Source organism: Callorhinchus milii, unplaced genomic scaffold (assembly GCF_018977255.1).
Source record: "Callorhinchus milii isolate IMCB2004 unplaced genomic scaffold, IMCB_Cmil_1.0 Scaffold3, whole genome shotgun sequence".
In the NCBI taxonomy this organism is placed as follows: Eukaryota; Metazoa; Chordata; class Chondrichthyes; order Chimaeriformes; family Callorhinchidae; genus Callorhinchus; species Callorhinchus milii.
The window spans coordinates 81005716-81018550 of record NW_024704744.1 but is presented as its reverse complement, the minus strand read 5'-3'; the positions used below and the strand labels follow the sequence as shown (position 1 = coordinate 81018550).

General features: G+C 42.1%; 1 protein-coding gene across 1 annotated transcript in view; it reads left to right on the top strand.

The window, feature by feature from the left end:
* Window positions 1-661: 661 nt before the first annotated feature.
* Window positions 662-12835, top strand: part of ehbp1 (EH domain binding protein 1) — a 230184-nt gene continuing 218010 nt past the window's right edge. Inside the window, exon 1 of the mRNA XM_042333424.1 lies at window positions 662-772. The gene's annotated coding sequence lies outside the window, so the exon portion shown is untranslated. The remainder of the gene's footprint in view (window positions 773-12835) is intronic.

Here is a 12835-nt window from a genome sequence, read left to right as displayed (position 1 = left end):
TATCGAATGCAACGATTATTATAGGATTATTTTTAATGGATACTACTACTAGTTAGTAATAATCGTGGCATTTGCTTTAGCGTATTTCATGTAAGGAGAATGTATAAAGTGCTTCACAGGATTTACTGTAAAGTGTAGTGACTATATTTTGTAGACAAATGCAGCAGCCAGTTCACACACAGCAATTAATTGAATTATTAATTTGTTTATGTCAAAGCTATCGGAACCAGAGAAACTCATTTCATCACAAACATTTTACTTTTTGGTGTTAAGTGGGACCCGGGATTGTTTTAAAAATCGATTGAGGGAATGACTGGAATCCTAAACTTTACACATTTGTTTCAAGCTTTTTGTTTTAAGAAAAAGGTTTTAAAAACAGCTCTGACATATCCGCACAATGTGTTACCTTAACTATTTACAGCCTTTAATAGAAATGGTTAGGCCTAGAATATATAAATAGTCCAAAATTAGGCTATGTATCACCACTCTAGACAAAGGGAACATCAGTCAGAGTTCCTATTTCTAATTACTATCCACTGATCCTTGCACATATCTGGAAGTCTGAAAAAACTGGCTCAACCTTAGCTGTCATTAGGCCTGTGGTGAACAGTCTGCTGACACTGAATTGTCCACATTCACTCATACATGTAGACCGGCCATGGCTGAGCAACTGGAAGGTGTCCGGTGTCTATCGAATTGTACCCAAGAATGAATCGATGCCTTTGGGACACAAGCGGAAAGAAATTGGGGACAAACCTTTGAAAGAGCTACTGTAAGTGAAAATGTGTTTGTGACCTTTGTAAGATTGTTTTGTAGCTCTGATATCAAATTTTTAGTCATCTGAATTATGGCGCAGAGTTTAATGTAATCCTTCATGTTTTAACATCGTTAACCACGTGGGTTTATAAACCAAGCATTGGCTTGCTGGGTCCAATGGCTTCCTCTAATTTCCTGCTTTATGATGTTTTTACAGTTGAAAGACTGGAGTGAAATGTATTCGCTCTCTCCTAGGTCAGCAGGCGCCATGTGATCAGAGCGCAAAGGAAAACACAGAGCAGCTCAGTGTTCTGAGCTGAGAATATTCTGTGTGACTTGATACTGTTTACCCATCCCATAAATTGTTCACAGCTCGTACAGGTTTCTATCAGATCCCGAGCTGGTTTTCCCTTCTCTAATCCAGGGACAACTGGGGCCAATTGAGCCTCCCACATGCAACCCCGAATGAAACCAGCAAACGCAGCAGAGATCGGGATTCAAACCAGCAAATTCCTGGTCATAAGCTGCAGGTCTATCTTCTACAGCAGGGTGGTATAGTGTGTATAGTATATGGGGCAGCTCCATTAGTGTATTAAGGGTGGTTCAACCTTTTGGCTACCGAGGGCCCGATGCCCCATTTGAGAAACTCACCCACACTGCATAAGCAATATTTTTGTTTTTCGCTTCCAGAAACATAACCTAACGTTAAGGGTTATGGAGGGAGCGGGTGGGCCAGATGAAATGGGGGGAGGGTGGGGGCTGATGAAATCGCCCCATGGGCTGCCAGTTAGACCGCCCTGCTGTAGAAGATAGACCTGCAGCTTATGACCAGGAACTTGCTGGTTTGAATCCCGATCTCTGCTGGTTTCATTCGGGGTTGCATGTGGGAGGTTCAATTGGCCCCAGTTGTCCCTGGATTAGAGAAGGGAAAACCAGCTCGGGATCTGATAGAAACCTGTACGAGCTGTAAACAATTTATGGGATGGGTAAACAACTCATCAGCACAATTTGCAGTTCGGGTTAAACTTGTGCAAACGTATACAAGTGCCTTTAGTTTAATTAACAACCAAGGTGAAAAATTACAAAATTATCTGTTGCCTTTTTTATTGGTTGCTAATCACATTGTTAAAGCTACCTGTAATTCTCTCTGTATGAGTGTTTGCACATGCTTAACTCAACACGCTAACTTTCGGTTTGGTTCACGTGGGTTATTAACCCAAAACACAAATTACAGACACGACACTTTACAGTATATTCTGTGAAGCGCTTTGAGACGTTTTGAAGACATAATAAGGGGCTATATCAAATGCAAGATTATTATTATTACTTTGTATCCTGAAGGTGACAGAGAGGACTTCTGTCACCTCCTGAAATTCACTCTCCTGGTAATGTTACAAAAGTTTACTACCCTCTCATGAATGTCACCACGCTGCAACACTACAATAATATTTATATCTTTACAACATTGTGTTGGGACTTTGAACTTTGTACTGTACGCTGACATTCTAATGCAATGTTGGGGTGTTGTTGGTGGTGCCGTTCTTTGGACGAGACATTTAAACCAAGATCCCAGCAACCTGTCAAGGTGGGCAGCAAAGATCTCATGGCACTACTCAACAAGAGAAAGGAGTTTCTCCCAGTGTCCTCATCAATAATCGCTTACATAAAATTGGTTATTTATTTCATGGCTGTTTTTGGAACATTGCTATGTGCATATTGGTTGCTGCATTCCCTTACAAAATACATACTTTAGAGTAAATCCTTTGAAACGTCTTCCTGACGTGAAAGGTGATATAGCGCCAAATCACATAATTGACAGAATGCTTAACAGGATATACTGTAAAGTTAATTGACTCTATTTTGTGGGCGAAATATTTAACAGGGCAGCCAATTGTGCACAGCAGTCTCCCACAAATAGTTGTGGATTGAGTGACCACATTTTTTTTTGATCTGCCAATCGACTTACAACCGGGTTCCTAATTACTGCTTGGTAAACAGAGGCGTGCGGAGTAAGGAAACTTGCCTAAGGTTTTGCCCTGCCTGGGAATCGAACCTGGGTCCTCTCCCTTTGCAAGGCGAGTGCTCTAAACAATATGTTCCAGGACTCCACAGAAGGATACTCTGCCTGTATCTGTATTATACAATGATTTAGATATCTACAGTGACAACCACATCAGAGGGATCTCAGTCCCTTATTATTGCCAACCTGGGCTTTGGGCCCTGTCTGAGAGTGTAAGGTTATGATAAATGCATTGGGAGATAAGGCTTCTATGTACAAGGCTTCACTGCAGCCCTGTTCTGGCACGTGAACCACTCGTATATGTCAGCGAGAGATCGAGTCGGGTGTTGCTCTGGCAATGATTATTCCTGACTACTTTGTCCAGCTATGTAGATCAATTGGATGACACAAAGCTGCTTTATTTTTGTCATCGAGGTCAGCTGCTGGATGAAGTTTGCCACACGCACGCAGCCTCCAGATGACAGGAAGCTATTGCAAGATCACAGGGAACAGCTTTTGAGATAACTCATCCTATGTGTCGGGAAATGAAAATATCCACATAAAATAACTCTGAAAAATATCCTATTTGTTTTCTGACATTTTTGTGAAGCAATCTTTTCATAAAAGGATAGTGGGCCAACATTATAAATGGTAAAGCTGGATGTTTGGCCTGATGGGACCCAATGGATTGGTGGATTTAAAGCTGGAAGCAAAGCCATTAACTTCTGAATAGCATCTGCTTTGGAAGGAATATTAAGACTGTTTACCTGTAAGTAACCTTTTTTTTAACGGTTGTAAATTTTTGATGACCTTTTGGATTAAATGATAAACCGAAGTACTGTCTGCTCAGACTGGTTTAGAGATCTGTGGCACAATTGGAAAAGGGAAGTAAGTGGCCAACAAATCCCCCAAGTAAAATTGGTCACTCACTCCATGGCTGTTTTTTGGGACATTGTTGTGCGCAAACTGGCTGCATGTTTCGCCCACAAAATACACAGTCAATCCACTTTACAGTGTATCCCGTGAAGCGCTTTGAGACGTCTCAATAAAAAAAGAGTGACCAAATAATAATCTGATCACTCAATCCACAAATTGGCTGCAGTGTTGATCTGCAAACACAGTCATGACACATTAAAAGCTGTGAAGCTCTTTGAGAAGTCCTGATGACACGATGAGACTATAATAATAATAATAATCCTTGCATTTGATATAGCACTTTTCACGTCGGGAGGATGTCCCAAAGCGCTTCACAGAACACACTGTAAAGTGAATTGACTGTATATTTGTGGGTGAACGCGGCAGCCAATTGCGCACAGCAATGTCCCACAAACAGTCGTAGATTGAAAATGACCAATTTATTATTGTTTTGTTTTGGAGGGATTATTATTAAGTGTGTGGAGTAAGGAAACTTACCCAAGGTTTCGCCCTCTGCCTGGAATTGAACTCAGGTTTCTCGCTTGCAAAGCGAGTGCTTTAACCACTGAGCTACAGGACTCCACAAACTCTATATCAAATGCAAGGATTATTATTAACCAATGATCCTGAATGGTCTAATATGAATGCTTGAATATGTTTCAAAAGTTCCTCATAAGTTTCAGACTCAGGACCAAAGGATCTTTTTCATCAAAACAGATCTGTGAGAGTTGCCAAAGAGCAAACAAAACAGGGAACACAAGGCCACCCGTTGAGAGATGGTGTCTTTCTCTCTGGCCACTTTGTTTTGTCCACAGATTGGCTATTCTTAGAAATCGCAAACAGAGTGTACCAACTTTTCATGAAATTACAGTGTTTATTTACATTGTAGGTTGCTGAGCTGCATTTTTCAGCTTGCCACATTTGCTTACATAGGTAATTTACCTTTGGTTAGCTGAAACATGCAACCCCATTTGAATGGAATAATAATCTTGGCATTGGACACAGCGCCTTTCACATCAGGAGGACATCCCAAAGTCCTTCACAGGAATTACTCTAAAGTGCAGTGACTGTGTTTGGTGGGGAAAATCATCTATTTTGGATGGAATAGGCCAGGAGTTGAATTGAACAGAAAATGTTTTTAATCCAATAGAAAAGTTGTATCTTGTATTTTTTTGAGGAAAAAAATGCAATTTATCTCCAGGACATCTTATTTTTCTCCAGCGTGCTTTCAGACAGCTGAATGCTGCAGATATTTATCTTTGATTGATGACAGACTTGATTCATTTTTTAAAAACATATTTGTGAAGCAAATCTTTCTCTAAAACAGAGGGAAGCTTTTGTATAGTCACGAAGGCCGGAATTGCAACATTTCAAACCTGCCCAATAAAATAAAAAAAAATGATCTAATGACCAATTTCAGCAGATTGATCTGCTGACTAGTGTGCGAGCAGGAATCGAGTTACCATGACCTATTTCTTCTAGGCTATAAACCCATGATCAGATTATTAGAGGGAAAAGAAGGTTATGTTCTAACTTTGAAGCTGTGTGAAAAAAAATTGACCATATCCTAGATACATCGGTGATACTCCCTGAGTGTAAGTGTTCATCCTCGCTTTCAAATCCCTCCGTGGCCTTGCCCCACTCTAGCCCTGTGACCTCCTACAATCCCACCGCCTCAGTCACTCCCTTAGCTCAGCACACGCTAGCCTGTTTATGTCCCCTGCCCTCTCTGCCCCAACATTGGTGGGTGGGCTTTCAGACATGCTGCTCCCACTCTCTGGAGGTCCATCCAGATACCCTCCACATCACTTCCCCCTCCCCACTTACAAAGCCCATCTCAGGACTTACCTCTCTGACCGTGCTTTCAATCACCTTTCAAACCCCAGCCCAGTTCAACCTTTTTCTCTCCCCCCCCCACCCGGCTCAGATGTCCAGCCAGCTGTGTGAGATGCTATGAAATATCCTTCTGACCTGAAAGATGCTCTATATATATATGTGTATGTATAAATTATTCTGTATCGTATTAACCAGCCTAATAGTTCTTTCAACTGCATTTTCCATGAAATATTCTGATAAAAGACAATTGTTGGCCTCTGATTAAAAATAAGTAATAAGCACAGAAACTGTAACGTCTTTAACACTAGAAACTGGATGCACATTCTGCACAGCAATTTGGTTTGTCCTTTAACTTTTTGCCACCTTAAATTACTTTCTTACTGGCATAAAAAGCCATGTTCCCCCTACCTCCTCCTTTTAGGCCATATATCTATGTTCAACTGAGCGAACAATTACTCCCAGATTTTTTTCAGGGCTGCTTTGTAACAAGACTTTGAACTCATAGTCAAGACTTGCACACTAGGGAGGTACTGCAGGTGTGCTGCTTTATCAGAGGTGTCAATGAGTGAGACATTAAACCCAAACTCCTGTCTACCTGTGAATTGGAAGTCTGTGGGTTCAAGCCCTACGTTGGGATTTTTAACTCGCATTAAAAATTTAATCTGGGGGATTGTTGACCAAGACACTGTGAGAAAACTCCCTTCTGTTTTTGAGTAGTGCTGCAGGAATTTAACGCATTTACCATCTATCTGCTCAGGTGGATATTAGAGATCTCTTAGCAAAGTTCGAAAAGAAAACAGTGTTTCTCCCAATGTCCTGACCAACAATCTCCAAGATTTAAAAAAAAAGGTCATTCTCTCAATGACTGTATGTGGGATGATGCTGAGCACAAATTGGCTACTGCGTACAAAAACAGTCACTATACTTTACAGTAAATCCTGTGAAGTACTTGGAGACAGTTCAACGACGTGTTAAGGCGCTATATCAAATGCAAGGATTTATTATTACTATTAAGTAGTAGGAGGTTGTGAGCATGCCACGTCAACACAATCCTGCAATTTTCACTCTGATTCTCGGGTCGCAGACTCGCCTGTGCTAAGGAATGTGAGATAGCTCCAACTCAGATCAGGATCTCAGCGAGTGGAGTGGAGTAGCTCAGGTTTAAATTTCAGTCTCTCCCACTTCCAGCGTTTTTGTATAAGCCTTCTGCTGCTGTAAGGGTGACTATGCTGCTCTGGTGGGCAGTGTTGGTTTCCCATAAACACAGAGCCGCAGATTTTAATTGCGTTCCTAACCTTGATTGGCAGATCCTTGTGATAGCTCAGGAGCAGTGATGTGTCCCTTTTCATGGACGATTTTTAAATAAACTTTCATTTTATTGTAAGTGGCAGCACGCTTGCCTCGGAGTCAGAAGGTTGTGGGTTTGAACCCCACATTGGGCCTGGGCATGTCAAAACCTTAAGCAACTTTCTCCACACACCTCTGTTTACCTCGCAGTAAGTAGGAATCCATTTGTTATTTGATTGGCGGATCAAAAAAAATAATTTTGTCACTCAATCCACGACTATTTGTGGGACACTGCTGTGTGCAATTCACCTACAAAATATACGGTTAATTCAGTTCACAGTATATTCTATGAAGTGCTTTGAGACGTCCCACAAACAGCTATGAAATGAATGACCAATTTTATCCAAGCGATTGTTGATGAGGATACTGGGAGAAACTCCCTCCTCTTTTTGAATAGTGCCATGAGATCTTTAATGTCCACCTTGACAGGGAGCTGGGATCCTGGTTTAAATGTCTCGTTCAAAGAACAGCACCACCAACGAACTTTGCTATGAGATCTTTAACATCCACCTGAGCAGGTAGATGGTAGATGTATTAAAGATCCCACAGCGCAACTCAAAAAGAGAAGGGAGTTTTGTGTCCTGGCCAACGATAATAAATATTAATAATAATCCTTACATTTGATATACAACAACAACAACAACAAGATTCCATTTATTGAGCGCCTTTCACGTCGGGAGGACGTCCCAAGGCGCTGTACAGTTGGGTCAGGACCCGAGCAGGGGGGAAATGGTCAGGGTGAGGGGAGGGAAGGGAGGGAGCGAGGAGGGGTAGAGAGTCGAGAGGGGAGCTGAAGGCACGGTCAAAGAGAAAGGTCTTGAGACCGGCCTTGAAGGAGGAAAGGGAGGAAGCGGCGAAGGCACTGGGGGATAGAGTTCCAGAGCCTCGGGGCTGAGAGGCTGAAGGCCCGGCCACCGATAGTAGGGCGGTTGGGGCGGGGGATGTGGAGCAGATCAGAGCCAGAGGAACGGAGGGTACGGGTGAGTAGGTAGGGGGATAGTAGGTCGGAGAGGTAGGAGGGAGCAAGGCCGTGAATGGCCTTGTAGGTGAGGGTGAGGATCTTGAATTGGATCCTCTGGGGGATGGGGAGCCAGTGGAGGCGAGCGAGGGTGGGAGTGATGTGGGCGCGAAGCCTGGTGCGGGACAGTACACGAGCTGCAGAGTTCTGAATGACCTGCAGCTTGTGGAGGGAGGTGCCGGGAAAGCCGGCGAGGAGAGAGTTCCCATAGTCCATTCTTGAGGTGATAAAGGCGTGAACTAGGGTTTCAGCAGCGTGAGGGGTGAGGTAGTGCTGTAGTCTGGCGACATTCCGGAGGTGATGGAAGGCGGTGCCAGTTGTGGCGCGGATATGGGGGAGAAAGGACAGCTCAGGGTCGAACAGAACCCCGAGGTTCCTGACCGGCTTTGAGAGGTGGAGAGTGCAGCCTTGGATGCTTTTCACATCTTCTAGAAATCTCAAAGCGCTTTACAGAATATACTGTAAAGTGAATTGACTGTATATTTTGTGGGCGAAACATGGCAGCCAATTGTCCCACAAACAGTCGTGGATTGAGTGACCAAATTATTATTGTTTCTTTTGAGGGATTATTGTCATGTGTGTGGAGTAAGGAAACTTGCCCAAGGTTTCGCTCTGCTGGGAATCAAACCCAGGTCTCTCGGTTGTGAGGCGAGTGCTCTTACCACTGAGCTACAGGATTCGCGTACAAGCCCCAAGATTACATTTTCTATGTGAGTTCAGAATCCCGACATGGGGTTTGAACTCATAGCCTTCCAACTCACGGGTGAGAATGCTACCAACTGGGGTACACTGGCACTATATGTTTGCATCTATTAATTGCCCAAACCTCAAGTCTTTATTTAAAGTAAATACTACTTTGCTGTTACTGGGACAGCTTTCACTGCTGAAAGTTTAAATTATTGCATAAAGACTAGACTGTCAGGAATTTGGAGTAACTAATGCATTTTAATCTCTGAAATAAGTACCATACATTGTCCAATGGCAAGCATCCTCAAGCATGTATATAGTACGACAACTTGCACTTATATAGCGCCCTCCACACAGGGTAGCGTCTCAGAGTACTACACTGACAACATATTTTAAGAGAGCCATCTGTTTTCCCCCCAATGTGCCGAGAAGACTGATAAAGGGAAAACTGAGTAGAAAAAGTGCTATTGCAAGTAGAACCGATAAGCGCAGAGGATATAATGTTCATTTTTCAGTCTGCTGGCTGGTTGCCAAACATCTCACTGCTCTTTGCAGAAAGAGAAAAATGCAATTTTGGCTTGATTTTCCATTCAGTACATAACAAACATATAAAACAGCAAGAAACTTTCTTATATACTGTACTTCAGATAAATGTTATTTTAATTTAAACAGTGCAACAATCATAGATTTAATACATGCATGGATTTCTTTCCAACACTGTCACCAGGCATTATATCTTTCACAGACAGTTGCTTCTTGCGGTTTTATCCAGCCTGTAATAGTGAAGGCACCGATTATCTCTCTGTTTTTGGACTGAGGTTAAGGAGTCACCTGAGGCTATTTGCCAGGGTTTTTGCAGCCAAACAGAATTTCAAGCAACTAATCACAAAGGTACATTGCAGGGTTGTTTTATTGCCAATTGCGTTCTTCTGTTTTAGGCTCAGTTAAACAAATTCCTAGATTCTAGTATGCAATGACACGCAAAGAAAAGGATCATGTTTGTGCCTCAACAATGGAATTAGCCCCTCTGGCAGTCAGTATGGGGATAGGTAACGGTTTGTTGAGAAAATTGAGGAAGCTGGCACTCAGTTCTTCCACTATTTAACATCCATCTTTGGCAACGATGATAAAACATCTGCTGAACAATTGCTGTTAGGTGTCAGCCCAGCTCAGCTGGTAGCACTCCATCTGAACAGGCACAGAACAGTCCTTGGTTTAATGTCTTCAAAGGACAAAAAGTCCTCCCCCAGCACTACATTTTGCCCACAAAATACAGTCACTACAATTTTCAGTATGTCCTGTGAAGAGCTTTGAGATATCTCAACGATATGATAAGTCTTTATATCAAATGCAAGGATTATTATTACATTGGAAATAATTGGTATATTATTAAATTATTATTACTCAGTGGTCAGAGCACTTGCCTTGCAAGCGAGAGACTGGGCTCGATTCCTGGCAGGTAAAATGTTGGGCAAGTTTCCCCGACTGAAAGGGTGGTGGAAGCAGATCCGATGATAAGTTTCAAAATGGAATTGGATATATTCTTGAAAAGAAAAAAATTACAAGGCTACGGGGAAGGAGCGGGGGAAGGGAACTATATAATAATAATACTCATAATAATCCTTGCGTTTGATATTGTGCCTTATCACGTCTTTGAGACGTCTCAAAGCGCTTCACAGGAAATACTGTAAAGAGAATTGACTGTATATTTTGTGGACGAAACACAGCAGCCAGTTGCACAGAGCAGTGTCCCGCAAACAGTCTTGGATTGAGTGACCAAATTATTATTATTTTAATTGGACTAATTGGATATATTTTTCAAAGAGCTGGCACAGGCATGATGGAGTGAATTGCCTCCTCTTGTGCTGTAGGATGCTATGTTTCTATGACTGTGAGCTTAAAATCCATGTGGGGCTTGAACCTGTATACTTCAGACTCCGAGATGTCTGACACCTAATGAACCAGTCTGACACTTAATAGCGCTATAGAAGTTGCAAATTATCTTGTAACATTTCACCAGCTGAAAGGCCAGGTATACAACTGAAATTCACAAATCTATCATTAAAGCTGAATCAAGACTCATTGTTAAAAATTGACGTGGTCGCTGCAACATAAAAGAAAACCCAAGAAGAGTTTCTACTTTCAGAGTAGATTTGGAGATCCTGGGGCTCTTCGTAGATTTCCAACTGTTTAATTACTATCATTTCCATCTCTTTGGCTTGCCTAATCCATCACCATTACTAAGCCTTGGGTTCCACAGCTGTTTCGAATGGTTTGCTCCACAGTAAGGACAGCATCACCTCATGCTGTTATTAACATGTATGCTACCTCTCTAAGCTTTTCAGGCCTGCAGGAACTGTCTGGCAACTGATGACTTTTGCCCACTGAAGATGACTCTTGTGGAGCACTGTATAACACTGGGAGATAGCTATAGGATACTATGAGCCAAGAGTTACTTATAATTTCGCCTACAAAATACACAGTCAATTCACTTTACAGTATATTCTTTGAATCGCTTTGAGTTGTCTCAATGACATGATATGGTGCTATATCAAATGCAAGAAATTATTATTATTATTATTATCATCAAAGTAAGCCCAAAGGCAGTGCTTATAAACGTTGGTATAAATCAGCTTCTGTAAGAGGATAATTAGTCAACCCAAATAATGTTACTTGCAATCATTTGTGGTGTTTGTGAGTCACAACGGAACTGAGTGCAGAATGATTTTCTGACATTTGGTTACTATGAGGAAACCATGTGAATTGTCAGGAATCTCCACAGGGAAACTTGAATGCAACATTTATGGGGAACGGGCAGCTGGCTCACAAACTAACTGGTGTGTTATTTGAAATCTTTGCCGGGTGATTCACTTTTGGATTTGAGTACCTATGATCTAGGTTTTCACTTTCTGGGTGTGAGAAAGAAAGAGATGTGGGTGAGACACGAATACAGAGGAGTGATGAGGACATAGCTGGAGAGTGAAAAAGAAAAGTTATTTATAATGATAATCCTTGCATTTGATAAAGTAAGGATTATTATATTATGATAACATAATATATCAAATCTCGACGATGTGATAATGTAGCACTTCATCACACTGTCGAGATGTCAAAAAGCGCTTCACAGGATTTACTATTGACTGTGTATTTGGAGGCAAACGCCAATTAGCACATAGGAATGTCCCGCACACAGCCATGAAGATCAATTTTAGCTGGAGGATTGTTGGTCAGGACCTTCTCTAATTTTGCCACGGAATTTCAATATTTGTGGTGTCTTTTAGTGTTCGTGCTACGATGGAACTCTGGCAATGCAGCTCTCCTCCCAGCACTGCACTGGAGTGCCATCCGAAGCTGTGAGCTCAAAAATCTGGACAATGTAGCAGCGATATAATAGAACGAAGCATACATTCAGAGGTTCAAGCTTGTTTTATAGGATCGTGTAACATTTAGAATATATTTGTGATGGTAAATTGCTTTGCAGATTTGCAAGCAGCTAAACTGCTCTTAATCAGTAAGCATTTGTTTGTGCGTATTTTGCTGCTTAGAATTAATGAAGTGCTTTGAACACAAACTCTTAGTTGTTTATCAGGTTGTACATTTAACAGAAGTAATTTAGATTATAGAATTTGTTTGCTTATTTAAATACATTCCAGCAGTGACGGATTAAAATCCCTTCGAGAGATTCCACACATCCATGGTAGAGGATTAAGTATGAACTGTGTTCAGAGAGTTCTTCTATTTTTGCACACAAAGTATTTATCACTTTATGTTCATATATAAAGAAAATGAAAAAAAATGATTAAAAAAAGTGAGGAAATTTAGGCAAATTTAGGATTTATTTTGGAATAAGTTTGGAGATGTTAAGTATTTTCTGCCCAGGCTGTTCACCTCTGAGAGACTGAGAAACCATGGAGATGTGAGGACCTGAGCAACACTCTAATGTAGTGCTCCAAAAAGCTCTCCACAGCCTTGCTCCTTCCTACCTTTGTGACCTGTTAACTGCTGTCTGCTCCCTCCGCTCAGCAGGCTCTGGGCTGCTGCATGTTCCCTGCCCCGCGGTCAGGCCTTTAGCCTCTCTGCCCCCACCCTTTTGAACTCCATCCCACAGTCCCTTCGCCTCACTCCCTCCCTTGCATGCTTCAAGGCCGCCTCAAGACCCCCTCTTCGATCGCGCCTTCAGTCACCCTCCTACCCCTTGCCTTCCTGCCCTCACCCCTCCTGATCCCAACCCTCAGCCCAGGTCCAAATCCCTGACTGTCCAGAGCCTTGGGACGTCC